This window comes from Hyperolius riggenbachi, chromosome 1 (assembly GCF_040937935.1).
Source record: "Hyperolius riggenbachi isolate aHypRig1 chromosome 1, aHypRig1.pri, whole genome shotgun sequence".
In the NCBI taxonomy this organism is placed as follows: Eukaryota; Metazoa; Chordata; class Amphibia; order Anura; family Hyperoliidae; genus Hyperolius; species Hyperolius riggenbachi.
Genome location: NC_090646.1, coordinates 347,854,189 through 347,868,816, shown reverse-complemented (window position 1 = coordinate 347,868,816; position 14,628 = coordinate 347,854,189). Strand labels below are relative to the sequence as shown.

Here is a 14,628-nt window from a genome sequence, read left to right as displayed (position 1 = left end):
AAGCTAACAGCATTGAAGGATACATGCTGTACAAAAAGAGATAAATACAGTCAATAAGCTATGTTCAAGATGGAACCATGTGATTCATTGCATAGCTTAAGAGGAAGGCACAGCGAGTCAATAAACTGGCTAAAATGAACTGGATCAAATTATATGCTTGTGTGAAGAAGGGGATCAATAATAAACCAATGTGTATCCACATATCCATACACCAATTAGGTGGGCAAAATTGCCAAGATACGGTTATTAATTAGAGAAGTGTGGAGAGTCAAGGCAAGACAAATAACACTTATATTGCTCTTTTTTCCTGGAGGACCCAAAGCACTCCAGAATTGGAGCTACTTAGGGTGCTCACTATGATCAACCAGGAGTAATAGGGAGCCTTGCCCAAACATTCCTTACTTTTTTACATACTGGATTGAGTTAGGTCAAAGGCCCAAAACCCTACATCAAAGACAGCACCCTTAACCAGTACACTATACAGCTGCGGAGTTCATAAACACCAGTACGGCTACTGAGTGCCTCAGCACATAGGGAGACGCAGACATGGAAAAAATGATGGTGATAATAATCAAAATGACAATGAAACACAACTGGGACTCATAATAATCCATCCTCCTGGTCTTAAATAATTTCATTTATTTATACCTAAATACTCACCTTTCCTTGCCGTTTTGAAGATCTTTTTTTAGAATCATAATTCTCAGGCTTCTTATGATGTGGTTTCTGGGATCTCTGACATGACTAACACCAGACTCACCCTTTCCTGGCACTAAATGCATTCTCTCTCCTCACCCTCTGGCCAGCACCTTTCTCACATTCACACCCATCTCCTGCAGTTGACACTTGTGTGATGTCACACAGGCATCACCTGGAGAGGAGAGCAAGACCGGTGGGAAAAGAACGACTGCAACATATGTAAAGGTAGCTAAGCAGCACCACCTGTCTCCCTGCATCACACTACAAGGCCTGTCACTGGTGGCTCCCAGAAAGCACCAGAATAGAACACTTCTATTGGAGGAATGCAGATTAATAAGCCAGGTCTCCCCAGCTCTAGTCCCCCCCCCCCCCAACCCCACCCGTTTTCCTCTCCCTGCAGTTGCTGGCTCTGCCCTCTGGACAGTAAAATCTTTTCTGGTGCCTATGTCTTTTGTAGCTATGTCACTGTTGTACACCCATAAAATGTCTTCCTTGCCAATGTAAAAAAAAAGGTCTCATGTGAAATGCCTTCATTCCTGCTTGCTGTGTGCATTATTTACATCCTTACTGATATCCTGGTAAATGTAACTTCAAAGTATAACCTCTGTACACTTTGCAAGCAATGTTTTCTTTCTGTGCTGCATAAATAATGCATAGTGACAGTTTCTGGATACCTTAATAATAATGAGCATCAGAGGACACTGGGGTTGGCTTTATTACCCATGTCATTATTGCATGTTATTTATTTTTAAATAACAATGGCTGTGTAAAACAGTACCTGCACTTTTCTGAGTGACAAAGAAAAAGCCTTAGGTGGAAAATCTGCTGTAGCAGCATGTTAGTCATCTTAGCCTTGCTTCAGATCCAAATGTTTCCCTAGCCCTAGGTAGGCAATCAGCAACAGACTAAACAAGGAAAAACTCCCTCTCTAAGTAATACCTACGCTGTCTCAGGTACTTATTTCCAGTGTGAATGATGTACTGAATTAAATTACCTTTTCATGGTAGTTTTTTTAGGGTACACAGTGTAATGATTACATAACAAAGCAGACCCTGCAGAGAAGCAAGAGGGGGGGAGAAGAAAAAGAGGTCAACCATTTAGCAGCCTGCAACACCTTCCTGTCACCTGTAATACTGAAGGATGCTTTGTCAATCTTGTAGAATTCTGTAACATTCTGAGTGGTGGACCATAATCCATCATACAGTCCCTGAACTAAGCCCTGCCCCCAAATTAAACCATGTCCCCAAATGAAGCCATTCCCCAAAGGGGGTTTTGTGCCTTCTTTCTGTACCCCTTTGTGCCACCTTCTGTCCCCTTGTGCCTCTTTCAGTCCCCGGTGCCACCTCTGCCACCTTTTGTATCTCTTGTCCCCCTGTGCCTCCTTCTCTCCCACTGTGCCTCGGCTTCTGTCCCCCTTTGTGCCTCCTTCTGTCTCCTTGTGTTAGCTTAAGTATCCCCGTGCCACCTCTGCCCCTCGTGTGTCCCATTTGCTTCCCTCTGCCCTCCTGTGCCTCCTTCTGTCCCCCTTTGTGCCTCCTTCTTTCCCTCTTTGTGCCACCTTCTGTCCCCCTGTGCCTCCTTCTGTACCACATTGTCCCACCTTATGTTCCTATTTGTGCCTCCTTTTGTCCCCCTTTGCAACTCCTTCTGGCCCCTGTACCTCCGTTTGTCCCCCTGTGCCTCTTTCTGTGTCCTTCTGTCCCCTTGTGCTGCCTCTTCCCCCTGAACATCTCTCTGCCCCTCTGTGAGACAACGCGGAAAAACCGCCGTGTGTGCTACTGGTTTGTCTGCACTGTTCTGATGAAGGGGACCCTTGCTGGCCCCGAAACAATTGTTAACCTGAGTGTTGACACATGATTGAAGAATAAAAGATTTGCTCACTTGAGAAGCTGGAGTGCTAACCTATTCTTACTACTTCTGTGCTACTGAGGAGGCGGCTGATTCCGCGTCCAATGCGGTGGTTTGCACGTGTGTCTGGTAGCAGGACAGAACGCGGAAAGGCCGCTGCATGCAACAACAGTAAGGCGGCTGGTACCGCATCCAGCGCGGCGGTTTGCACGCGGCAGCGTGCGTCTGGTGTGGCTGGGTCTGTTGGTGCACACAGGCTTAGGAATACGCGCGCACGCGCTGAGAGGCAGAATTCTTATACTGGGCAGAGAGAGTCAGCTGATCACGCCGATCAGCTGACTCCAGAGCAGGATACTATTGGTTGATCAATTAGGGGTGGTGCTGGAGAGCACTACTCCATGTATAGTTACTGCTGGCCAGTTGCAAGTTGTCTGCCGTTGCGAACACTACGTGGAAGCACTCAGACCTTAGTCAGATCCAACAGTGTGTTTGAACCAGAAGGACCTGGGAATTCACACTGAGCCAGATTACTTGAACTGTTATTCTGTTTATGCTTAAGCTAGTTCCAGGGTGTAGACACCAAGGACCTCACACCCAGACTAGGGAACTGTATTATCATTTGTGTTATACATCAGACTAGTTCCAGGGTGCTGAGACCACGGACCTCGCACCCAAGACTAGGGAACTTGTGCGATCATTTTGTTATACATCAGACTAGTTACAGGGTGGAGAGACCACGGACCTCACACCCAGACTAGGCATTGTTTGATATCTGTTATGACTTATTGTTTTCTTGACTAGTCCTCTGTCCTCTGATTCGGTACCTCGCATATCTGATATTCCGTTGTCACACCCTGCTTGCCTTGGATACCGAATCAGCCTTCTGTCTTTGTACTTTATCTGTCCGTGTGTTACCGACCAGGCGTGTCCGACCTCGAGAGCTATCTCTCCCCTTAAGAGATAGTCTCCAGATCAGATAGTGACATCCACCTTCAGGTGTCACTCACTCTCTGGCCCTTCCTGTCTCCAGCCTGACTCCACCCCTTGGAGAGTCTCAGGCTGCTGGAAGGTTCCTGTGCTCTCAGAGCAGTGTTCCTTTACTGCCTAATATCACCTGCCCAGCAGGTGCATTACTCAAAGTACTACTGTTACACCAAACACTTACATACCCGGGGTGTCCAGAGGTTAGTAATATAACTGTATTATCGGTGATTCTGCAGATCATCAATAATCAGGTATATATCTGCATTCTTGGTGATACTGCAGATCACCAATAATCAGATTCTCTCTGCGTGCTGACACCAATCGTTACACCCTCCCCCCACCCCCCTTCATACCTCCTTTTGTTCTCTTTGTGCCTCCTTCTGTTTTCCTTTGTGCCTCCTTCAGTCCCACTGTGTCTTCTTATGTCCCCATGTGCCTCCTTCTGTCCCCTCATTCCTTCTTCTGTCTCCCTGTTCCTCCTTCTGTCCCCTCATTGTGCCTGGTTCTATCTACCTTTGTGACTTATAGACGTTGTATCTCCTTCTTTCCTCCCCCTTGTGCCTCCTTCGGTCCCTTTTGCCTCCCTCTGCCCCCTTCTGCCATTATCCCCCCCATCCTGCAGCCCAGTGTGTAAAGGCAGCTTGTAGTGCAGAACAAGTTCTGCTCTTATCTCCCTGCTGGAGTCCAGCACTGTGCCTGTGTGACCATCCTGTCTGTCTCCTGCTCTTTCTAGTGTTGGCACCTCACTCTTTGCATGTTGCGTGTACAGTTGCCGTGGCAACAATGACGCTCGTGTGCGGCCGAAACTGCAGGGTTGAGTGGTGCAGTGTGTATAGGCATAATGCGGGCTCCAGGTGGCATTGTTGGTGGAATTTAAAAAAAAAAAAAAAAAAAAAAAAAAAAAAAAAAAAGCAGCCAGGACAGGCCCTCCCCCCTTTGTTGCAGGCAGCAACTGGCCCCATAGCACCTGCTATGGCTGCTATGGTAATCCCTATGCCCTTAACAGGACTTCTTGCCTGGGGTGACACGAAAGCTAGAAATGGTCTTGGGCCTCAGGATGGCCTAAATCTTTTACAGCCAGGCTTCATTATTTTGGTAAAATAAAAAATTGAAATCCTGAAACACATTGCACTGACTGAAATCTAATCAGTCAATTTCAAGAGCTAGAACTGTTATCACAAGCAACAGAAAAGGCTTCTTTCCTTGGTGGCAAATTGAGAACTAGAGCACTGGCTCTATTCAGTATTGAACATTTCTGATATTTCTGCTGAATACGAATGGAATTGAGGGTACCGTATATACTCGCAAGCAAGCCGAATTTTTCACCCCCCAAAAGTGGCCCAAAAGTTGGGGGGTGGGCTTGCTTGCGAGTCATGGGTAGGTGGGTGGGTAGGTGCTGCCCCTCTCCGCTCCCCCCGCGGCCGCCGCTGCTATTACCTTAGGCGGCGCCGCTTCCTCTATCCCCGTCCTGCTCCGATAACTAACTCATTCACAGCAGCGCGCCCCTCGCTGCTGTGATGATGGAGGAAACCATAGAGAGCGGCTTCCTGTAGCGGTGATGCCGTTACTATACTGAGCACTATACTAGCTATACTGAGCACTATACTAGCTAAACTGGGGCACTTCACTAGCTATACTGAGCACTATACTAGCTATACTGAGCACTATACTAGCTATACTGAGCACTATACTAGCTAAACTGGGGCACTATACTAGCTATACTGAGCACTATACTAGCTAAACTGGGGCACTTTACTAGCTATACTGAGCACTATACTAGCGATACTGGGCACTATACTAACTATACTGAGCACTATACTAGCTAAACTGGGGCACTTTACTAGCTATACTGAGCACTATACTAGCTATACTGGGCACTATACTAGCGATACTGGGCACTATACTAGCGATACTGGGCACTATACTAGCTATACTGGGACACACTAGGGGAAAAAGGCGGCCAGCATTTCCTACCCCCGGCTTATATGGGGGTCAATCATTTTTCCCTGTTTTTTCAGGTGAAAGTTGGGGGGTCGGCTTACATGCGGGTCGGCTTGCTTGCGAGTATATACGGTACATTGTAATGCATTGATAGTTACTCCACCGTTATTTTGGTTGGGAGTATTAACTGTGGACAGGATTTATTTTATCTACTTTCACACTGAGGGTGGCTAACCTTTTAGTCACAGAAGCAACTGTATGCTTCATTACCAAGCTAGAGCTGTGAATTTCACTTAGCCTATTTAAAGGCTATTTAAAGGCTGCAGTGACTTTATGCATTTCAATTAATGGTACTAAAAGGGACAAGGTTAGGATACAGTTTTGTGAACATCTTTTGGGATTTTTTTTACATTTGAGCAAATAACTTACATGCAGGCTTTTACATTGCATACAGTAACACAGATAGAAAATTGAGAGATGGAGCTTACAGAGCAGAGAAAACCACAGCAAATAGAATGCAGTCTATGCAAACATCAGTGCAGTATTATTACCATAATACTATGATCTATAAGGGATACAGATAATAATAATCCATATTATCCGTACCGTACATCTAAACATTTGTCCCGTTCTTTTATTCACAAGTGAATTTAATTTCTAAGCCAAAAAGCTTAAACACAAATACCAGTTTGCTCAAGCCAGTTAACAACTCGTCACTGACGATAAACAATGAGAACATTTTTACATGGAGGGTGCCAAATACTTGCACCTGTGTACAGCATCCCCAGTCTTAATGGACACCTAAAATAAGAAGAATATGGGGGCTTTCATATTTATTTTTGTTTAAAGGGATACTGTAGGGGGGTCGGGGGAAAATGAGTTGAAGTTACCCGGGGCTTCTAATGGTCCCCCGCAGGCATCCTGTGCCCGTGCAGCCACTCACCAATGCTCCGGCCCCGCCTCCGGGTCACTTCAGGAAAATTTCAGACTTTAAAGTCTGAAAACCACTGCGCCTGCGTTGCCGTGTCCTTGCTTACCCTGATGTCACCAGGAGCGCACGGCGCAGGCACAGACCATACTGGACCTGCGCAGGACGACACTGGTGCCATCAGCGGGAGTGAGGACACGACAACGCAGGCGCAGTGGTTTTCAGACTTTAAAGTCTGAAATTCCAGAAGTGAACCGGAGGCGGGGCCAGAGCATCGGTGAGTGGCTGCGCAGGCACAGGATGTCTGCGGGGGACCATTAGAAGCCCCGGGTACGTTTAACTCATTTTCCCCCGACACCCCTACAGTATCCCTTTAAGCAATATCAATTACCTGGCTATCCTGCTAAAAATCTGCTTTTAGCCAATCTACTTTTAGCCATAGACCCTGAACAAGCATGCAGCAGATCAGATGTTTCTGACGTTATTGACAGATCTGACAAGATTATCTGCATGCTGGTTACTAAGGTTATTCAGACACTACTGCAGATATAGATCAGCAGGGCTGCCAGGCAACTGGTATTGTTTAAAAGGAAAAACATATGTCAACCTCCATATTCTTCTCACTTCAGTTATCCTTTAAGCTAGGTGTGCAGGTGTAAATTATATCTCACTTTGACAAGCCAATCAGTCCCTCCTCATTCGGAAATCAATCGGTTAGCAATCAGTTCTTTCCATATTGCACATTTGATCTCAGTTAGATTTTTTATTGGTCCTTAATCAATCCGTTAGCATTGTACTGTGCAAAGTGCTGCAATGCTATGTGGCCATCTATTCCCAACCCTCTTGCCCACTCAGATTCATTCAGATCTTTGATCAATAAATTTCCCATAAATCAATGGAATGGAAATTTTATATTTACCTTATTTAAGGTGGAGGATAGCAGTGGTGAGAGACCTTGGTAACTTTATATACATTCTAAAAATGTCATATAATTATATTTTTCATGAAACAAGTCCATATCTTATGAAACCTGTGCAGGAGGATCAGTGATTCACCAGTCTCAAAAGGACCCTGTGTCCAAATCCGGGCTAGTATAACAAACCTGTGAAAACATTACCGGTAGACAGGTTGCCATGGTTGCTTATGATTGCTTCCTGTCTGACTTCTATGCTTTGAAATCACACTTTTTTCTTAAGTGTAGGTAGACTCAAGCCTTAGTCTTACATTGTGCCCACCTCTTCTTGCCTCAGTAAGCTACTTCCATTGGCCAAGTGTCCTCATGTGAGGCCTTGGGACCAACAGTCATTCTCAGTCTCCCAAGCACTGAGAAAGGCAAGTGCAGGCCGCCGATGAGAGTCACATAAATGCCTTGGTTTAACAAAAACAGGCGTATGCAGCAAAATACATAGTGAAGACTGGCATGATGTTTTGGGCTCCTGACCTTTATCAAGTATTTAGCCCAATGAAGAACTTACCTGAACCACCAGCACTGCTCTGGTATTAAAGGTGACAATGTTCATTTCTTGTTAAAGAATGTTTCATTTGCAACTCCTCACTTGTGATTTATTTGTATAAACGTCCTTTTGGTCTGGGCAAAAGGAGGGTGCATGTATAGCTCAATGAGCACAAGAGCTGACTATGCTCTTTGCATGGTTTACTGGACTAACATTTTTGAAAATAGTCACAACCCCAACCAAATATGCTGGTGGGTGAGGTCAAAGTACATGAAGGAATGGATCCCAGTTGATCCCTTCTGAGAAGAGAGTGTGTCTGAGTTGACAAACTGGAGGTGCTGTAGCCAGGACTGTAGCTTGAAATGCTTATTGTGAATGTTCTTGCTCTATGGTATGTTTTATTTCCTGGCCCCACTCTGTCTGAAGCGTGGCCTGGGATAACCTTATGTGTTAAAAAGTGTAAGGCTTAGGACTAGAGATGTCGCGAACGGTTCGCCTGCGAACGGTTCCAGGACGAACTTTGGGGGTTCGCGTTCACCTGCATCAGGTGAACTTTTGCAGAAGTTCGATTCGCCCCATAATGCTCTATTGAGCAAAACTTTGACCCTGCATATCACTGTCAGCAGACACATTATTGCCAAACACACTTCTCTCACTGCTGGAGGCCCACCCTCCCTACCCTCCCTCCTCCAAGTAAGGTCCTTATACCATTTGACTCAGTTGTCTGCCTACACTAATTAGTTATGGGACAGCTGCTACACATTCTGCTAGGGAGATTTTAATTAGCCTCTTGTGGGTCCCCACCTCCCTCCTACCGGAGGGAGGAGGGTCTCTTCTGCCAGGGAATTATACTATTTTAAAAACCAGTATACATCATACCATGGCTGGGAATCGAACCCAGCTCTCACTGTGTGGTGGAGCAAGTCACCCTAACCACTGTACCACTACAGTAGCAAGTGAAGCTGGCCTAAAATTTACCATTTATGCTCAATGCAAGTATTAGAGACACAGGATCAGCAGGCGATTCAGGCAACTGGTATTATTTTAAAAGGAAAAATCCATATCCTTCTCCGTTTAGGTTCCCTTTAAGGATTTGTAGCCTAAAAGCCAACTCACATTGGCTGGGATTTGAACCTGGGTCTCACTGTGTGGTGGGCATGCACCCTAACCACTGTACCAACTGAAGCTGGCCTAAAAATTACCATTCATGCTCAATGCAATAGAAACAGGTTGCTTAAAGGGAAAATTAACTGAGAGTGATATGGATGTTTCCTGTAAACAATACCAGTTACCTGGCAGTCCAGCTGATCTTTGTGACTGCAATAGTGGCTGAATCACACCCTGAAACAAGCATGCAGCTAATCCAGTCTGACTTCAGTCAGAGCACCTGATCTTCATGCTTGTTCAGGGGCTGTGGCTAAAAGTATTAGAGACACAGGATCAGCAGGCGATTCAAGCAACTGGTATTATTTTAAAAGGAAAAATCCATATCCTTCTCCGTTTAGGTTCCCTTTAAGGATTTGTAGCATAAAAGCCAACTCACATTGGCTGGGATTTGAACCTGGGTCTCACTGTGTGGTGGGCATGCACCCTAACCACTGTACCAACTGAAGCTGGCCTAAAAAATACCATTTATGCTCAATACAAGAGAAAAAGTAGACAAGACAAATAACATTTATATCACACTTTTCTCCTGGCGGACTCAAAGCACCAGAGCTGCAGCCACTATGGCATGCTCTATAGGCAGTAGCAGTGTTAGGAAGAGAGAGAGATATGAATCTACCTGGCTATCTGGGGTTCTCTTTGGACAACTGTTGATCACAAAAGAGAAGGCCATGTCTGGCTACATATCTGTAAGCAGTGGCTGCATGGTGTAATGGTTAAGGGCTCTGCCTCTGACACAGGAGACCAGAGTTCAAATCTCAGCTCTGTCTGTTCAGTAAGCCAGCACCTATTCAGTAGGAGACCTTAGGCAAGTCTTCCTAATACTGCTACTGCCTATAGAGCATGCCCTAGTGGCGGTTCGCGAACCGAAAATCGGAGGTTTCGCGACATCTCTACTTAGGACCCACTAGCATTGCTTTTCTGAGCGCTTGTGATTTGAAGAGCTCTTGTTAATGTAATGCTAATGGGGATTTTTATAAAATAACATTTCTCTTGTTAATGTAATGCTAATGGGGATTTTTATAAAATAACATTTCTCAAGAGGGATCACACCCATAGCATTACATTGGCAAGAGCTTTTCAAATCACAAGCGCTCAGAAAAGGCTAAGAAAAGCACTGCTAGTGAGTTCCAGGCCTAATGGTTCTTCATTGGACTGAGCACTTGATAAAGGGCTGGAGCCTAAAACATTGTGCCAGTCTTCACTGTGTATTTAACTGCAAAACTTGCAATAAAGTGGAATACACCCATTTTAAATAAACTCAGGTGTTTGCATGACTTTCACTTTGAACTTTGGGGTTTGATGGAGAGTCCTGTGTCACCTAGAGGCTCTCTCTCTTCCCGTTCAGACTACAAAGTGCGGACCGCAACGCATGCGGACCGCAACGCGTACGAACGCACGCCATCCGCGTTCGTATGCGTTGCGTGGCTGATCCCATCACTGAAAAGTGAATGGGACAGCCGCGCGTTTTTGTAAAATCTGCGTGCAGCATGCGTTCCCGGACCGCACAGGTCCGGAACGCATGCTGTGTGAACATCAGACATTGCACTCTATGCAATGTCTGATGTCCTGTGTGTCGGCCCCCCCGCACGCGTTTCCAAAACGCATATGGAAACGCGTGCAGTGTGAACGGGCGTTAGGCATTCTGTTTATCGAAATGCAGGACACAGACTTCCTGTCCCCCCAACAGACTTACTGTTCCTCCATGAGAGATAAAAAAAACCTTGCATTGCAAAATTTAGAGTATAAATAATAGAACAGGTAGCAGCAGGGCTGCTGCCATTAAGGTAAAGAGGGCAATTGCCCCAGGGCCCTCGACCACTGCCTGGGCCCTTACACGCTTCCAGACCCCCCAGGTGATCTCCCCCTCAACTGCTCCCATTTCCCTGGGCCCTGCATGACGTATGGCTTCATTGTAATAACTCACTTGTCCTGGCACGATGCTTTGTCCGTACTCTGTCCTCATCCCCAATGCCTCCTTCTCCATTAGACATTGCATGCTATTTACGCATTACTTGCGCCGCATGGAGACTGAAGACAGAGCAAGGACAGAGCAGCATGCTGGGACAGGTGACTTCTTTCAATGCAGTCACACATCCTGCAGGGACCATGTGGATTGGACAGGGGGAGACAACCTGGGAGAGGTGGCAGCCAGCTTGGGGGCCCGGAGCTGATTTTTCTTGGGGGAGACTAGCAGGCCCTGTGTTAAAGCGGGGGACCACTTACACCGGTCCTGGATAGCAGGCGTGTTCTAATTATCAATTATAATATCTGTAGATACATTCAGCTTTTTGAGTTGATTTTTTTTTTCTGCCGTAATCTCATATTTTTCAATTGTATCTATCTGGTGCTCTAAAACTGCAGCAGAAAATTCTCCAGGCCATGGCCCTGTTCATCCAAGTGATCTCAGTAGCCTAATTTCTCCTTAATGAGACTAAAACAATTTGCAGCTTCTACTATTCTAAGAGCGTGTTTCAAACATATACATCCTTTAGAGGTTTATCTTCCATTTATTAAAATACATTTTCCCTTTTGTATTTTGTCTTCTTGCCATTTACTGCAACATAAATGCTACCTTAAAACTCCACGGCAGGAAGCTTTAGAGGAAACAGTGCTCGCATAAGAGTTTGAGCCTGAAGCTGTTTGAACAGCTGCTGACCTGTTTACATCTAGGTCGTGAGTCCTGGATGGTGTGATGTGTCAGTGTTGTTTTATATACAAAGATTATAACTGGATACAATGTGTTTCTTTGCTGACTACCTTTCAATATTAACCAGACAGGATAATAACAGTAAAAGATTAACAAAGAGAGCAATCTTTAGAAAGTGTGTAGTATGCAAACTTTACACAGAGAAAGAGATAAAAATGCCTCTAACCGTAACAGATCAACAGCAGCCTCTCTTTTCAATTCACTGTGTACCAAGGCATCCCAGCTGATGCTGCCATACAATTATCTGATGAAAGAAAAAAGGTGCCCATATATCAGGTGACTTTGGCGGGCAATCGACCAACCAATTCGATTATTATTATCGTTTTGGTTAAAAATCGGTGCCACCAAGTACAGGCCCAACTGACTATGCAAATTGGTCGTATTCCTCGATTGCACCTGATACAAGATGTTGGGCTGAAGTTGGTTGATTGGGTGCAGAGCCGGGACAAGGTCCTCCGGCACCCAAGGCTGAGTCACCAAATCTCCATCCAACCCTGAGTCACCATTCACCCCTCCCACCCCAGCCGTCACACACCGATTGATATTAGACTAAGAGGCGCCCCAGGGCCCCCAACACCTTCATCTCTAGTTATCTGGCTTGCAGTCACTGCCATGTATCCCATTTTCTTATTTCTCTCTGCTTTAAACATAATAGGGGAATGATTGCTGAGTAAGTTGTGCGCCCCCTCTTACATTCCGCCCTGAGACTGGAGCCTCTCTCACCTCTGCTTTGGCCTGGCCCTGATTGGGTGTATGGCGGTACGGCAGCCAATTTCGGAATGAGTGACGAAACGATGAAACCCCCGCCGCTGCCCCCCTAAAGTATAAATGTGCCTCCCATGTTTGCATTTATACATTATCTGCCCTGTGTCAGTCTGGGCGTGGTGTCCGTCAGTCCTCTGGGTGGCTCTGCCACATACATGCTGGTGGCGGCGCATAGCATGTGACGTCAAACTCTATGCGCCACCGCCAGTGTGTATGCGGCTGATAGAAGAGCCACCCGGAGAACGGACGGACACCACGCGGAGGCTGACACAGGAAAGGCAATGTATAAATGCACACACGGGGGGCACAGTTATACATTAGGGGGCAGCGGCGAGGCGGACATGGCAGGCTCGGCTGATTCCCTGAAGATTTCATGCTGAAATTAGACAGGAATCGCCCTGCAGTATATGGGCAACTCGACAAAGATGCAAATCGCTCTCTAATCAGATTCGATTAGCGATAAATGTGTCTCTTTGTCACATCTGCCCATAATCTACTGGTGTATGGCTACCTAAAGCAAAGTTTTATCCAATAAGCATCTACACATGGAGCATGCTGAGGGTAACTATAAAATAAATTAAAAAAAACAATGACAATGACTGGATGTGCAAGTCCCTCCCACACAATTAAAAAAGGCACAAATAGGGAGCTAGTGCCATATAGCAAGCGGTAGGATCACAAAAACGCTTACATGAAAAAAAAGAACATGGAAATCTGGGTGCCCAGAAAAGTCGATAGTAGAATATCAGTACATTTACAGAAATTCTACTATTACAATGCAAATGACAATAGTAAAATATCGGTAATAAATACTGATATTTTACTACAGATAACTATAACAACAACAAAACATTTGTAAAGCGCTTTTGTACCGTAGGACCCAAAGCTCAAAACCCTATTCTCACACTGTACCCTCCCACTACCGATGCCTAACCTTAACCCCCCCAGCTAACCTTAACCAGCACCTCCACGGCTATCCTTAACTAACCCCCACGCTTAACCTTAACCCCTCCCCCCCCCCACGGCTAACCTTAAAGGACACCCAAGGTGAGAAGTTTGCCAGGGCTAAAATCTATGAACCCTTTTTATCTTTTTCCTGCTCTCAGAAGCCATTTTCTTCTAGGAAAGTGTATTAGTTAGTATATAAGTGTATTGTATTAGTTAGTTATAGTTGGAATTTCTTATCAGTGAGGGTTACACTATAGTCACTTCCTGTCTGAGTCATGACTGAGTCAGTCACTTACATACCTGATATTTAACTCTTTCAGGCAGAGAAAGAAAAAAAGGAACACAGCATAGTTATTTGTGTGCTAGGCACTGTACATACCCATGTCTATCTCATCATGTCACATGTCACCTTGGTTATCCCTGCTTCCACAAATCCATAGAATTCCCCTCTCTTCCCAGCAAAAAAACAAGCAAGCAATTGGACCCCTCCTATACTAGGGTATTTTTAGCTTTGTTCCAATGCTTAAATGTTTAAAAAAAAAACAGCCATATTTATTTCCTTTTAAACCATACCAGTAGTATGTCTAGGAGAACTCATGGAGAAGCATGATATTTAATTGATCAGCTGATGGATTTGCACAGCTCTAATTAGCTGTGATCACATCCTGCTTAAGCACATGATCATTACTAGCAAATTATGCTTCTCCATGAGTTTGCCTTGACATGACCATCACTAAATAGCAGTTGCCTGGCTGTCCTTCTGAAATTTCTGGTCAGTAGTGTCTGGATCACATGCAGCTAGTCTTATCAGATTTGTGTCAGAAATATCTGATCTGCATGCTTGTTCAGGGTCTATAGCTAACAGTATTAGATGTAGAGGGTCAGCAGCATCAGCTGGGAAAGGTGCATTGTTTAAAAGGGAATAAATATGTTAGTCTCCATATTTCTCTCACCTCTGGTTCCCTTTAAGGATTAACCAGATGCAATTATTTTACACCTTGTAGGCAAGTTATATAGAGCTGAGCATGTGGAAGGACAAGCTTCATGATGCAGACGACTCATTTGCCAGTAGCCTAGCAGGAAGCTCCGCCCACCTTTGGCAGGATGTGGCTAACCAATCATGAGGTGAATAGATTTCGATATTACCAGTAGTGATGATCATTGAATACATTAACAGTACTTTGCAA

The 14,628-nt window shown here is 45.2% G+C and overlaps 1 protein-coding gene across 1 annotated transcript in view; it reads right to left on the bottom strand.

Annotated features, from left to right (window-relative positions):
- The window catches only part of SPMAP2 (sperm microtubule associated protein 2), a 58,756-nt gene extending 51,235 nt beyond the window's left edge, over positions 1-7,521 (bottom strand). The window contains exon 1 of the mRNA XM_068234075.1: positions 7,320-7,521. The gene's annotated coding sequence lies outside the window, so the exon portion shown is untranslated. The remainder of the gene's footprint in view (positions 1-7,319) is intronic.
- Between the last annotated feature and the right edge of the window lie 7,107 nt (positions 7,522-14,628).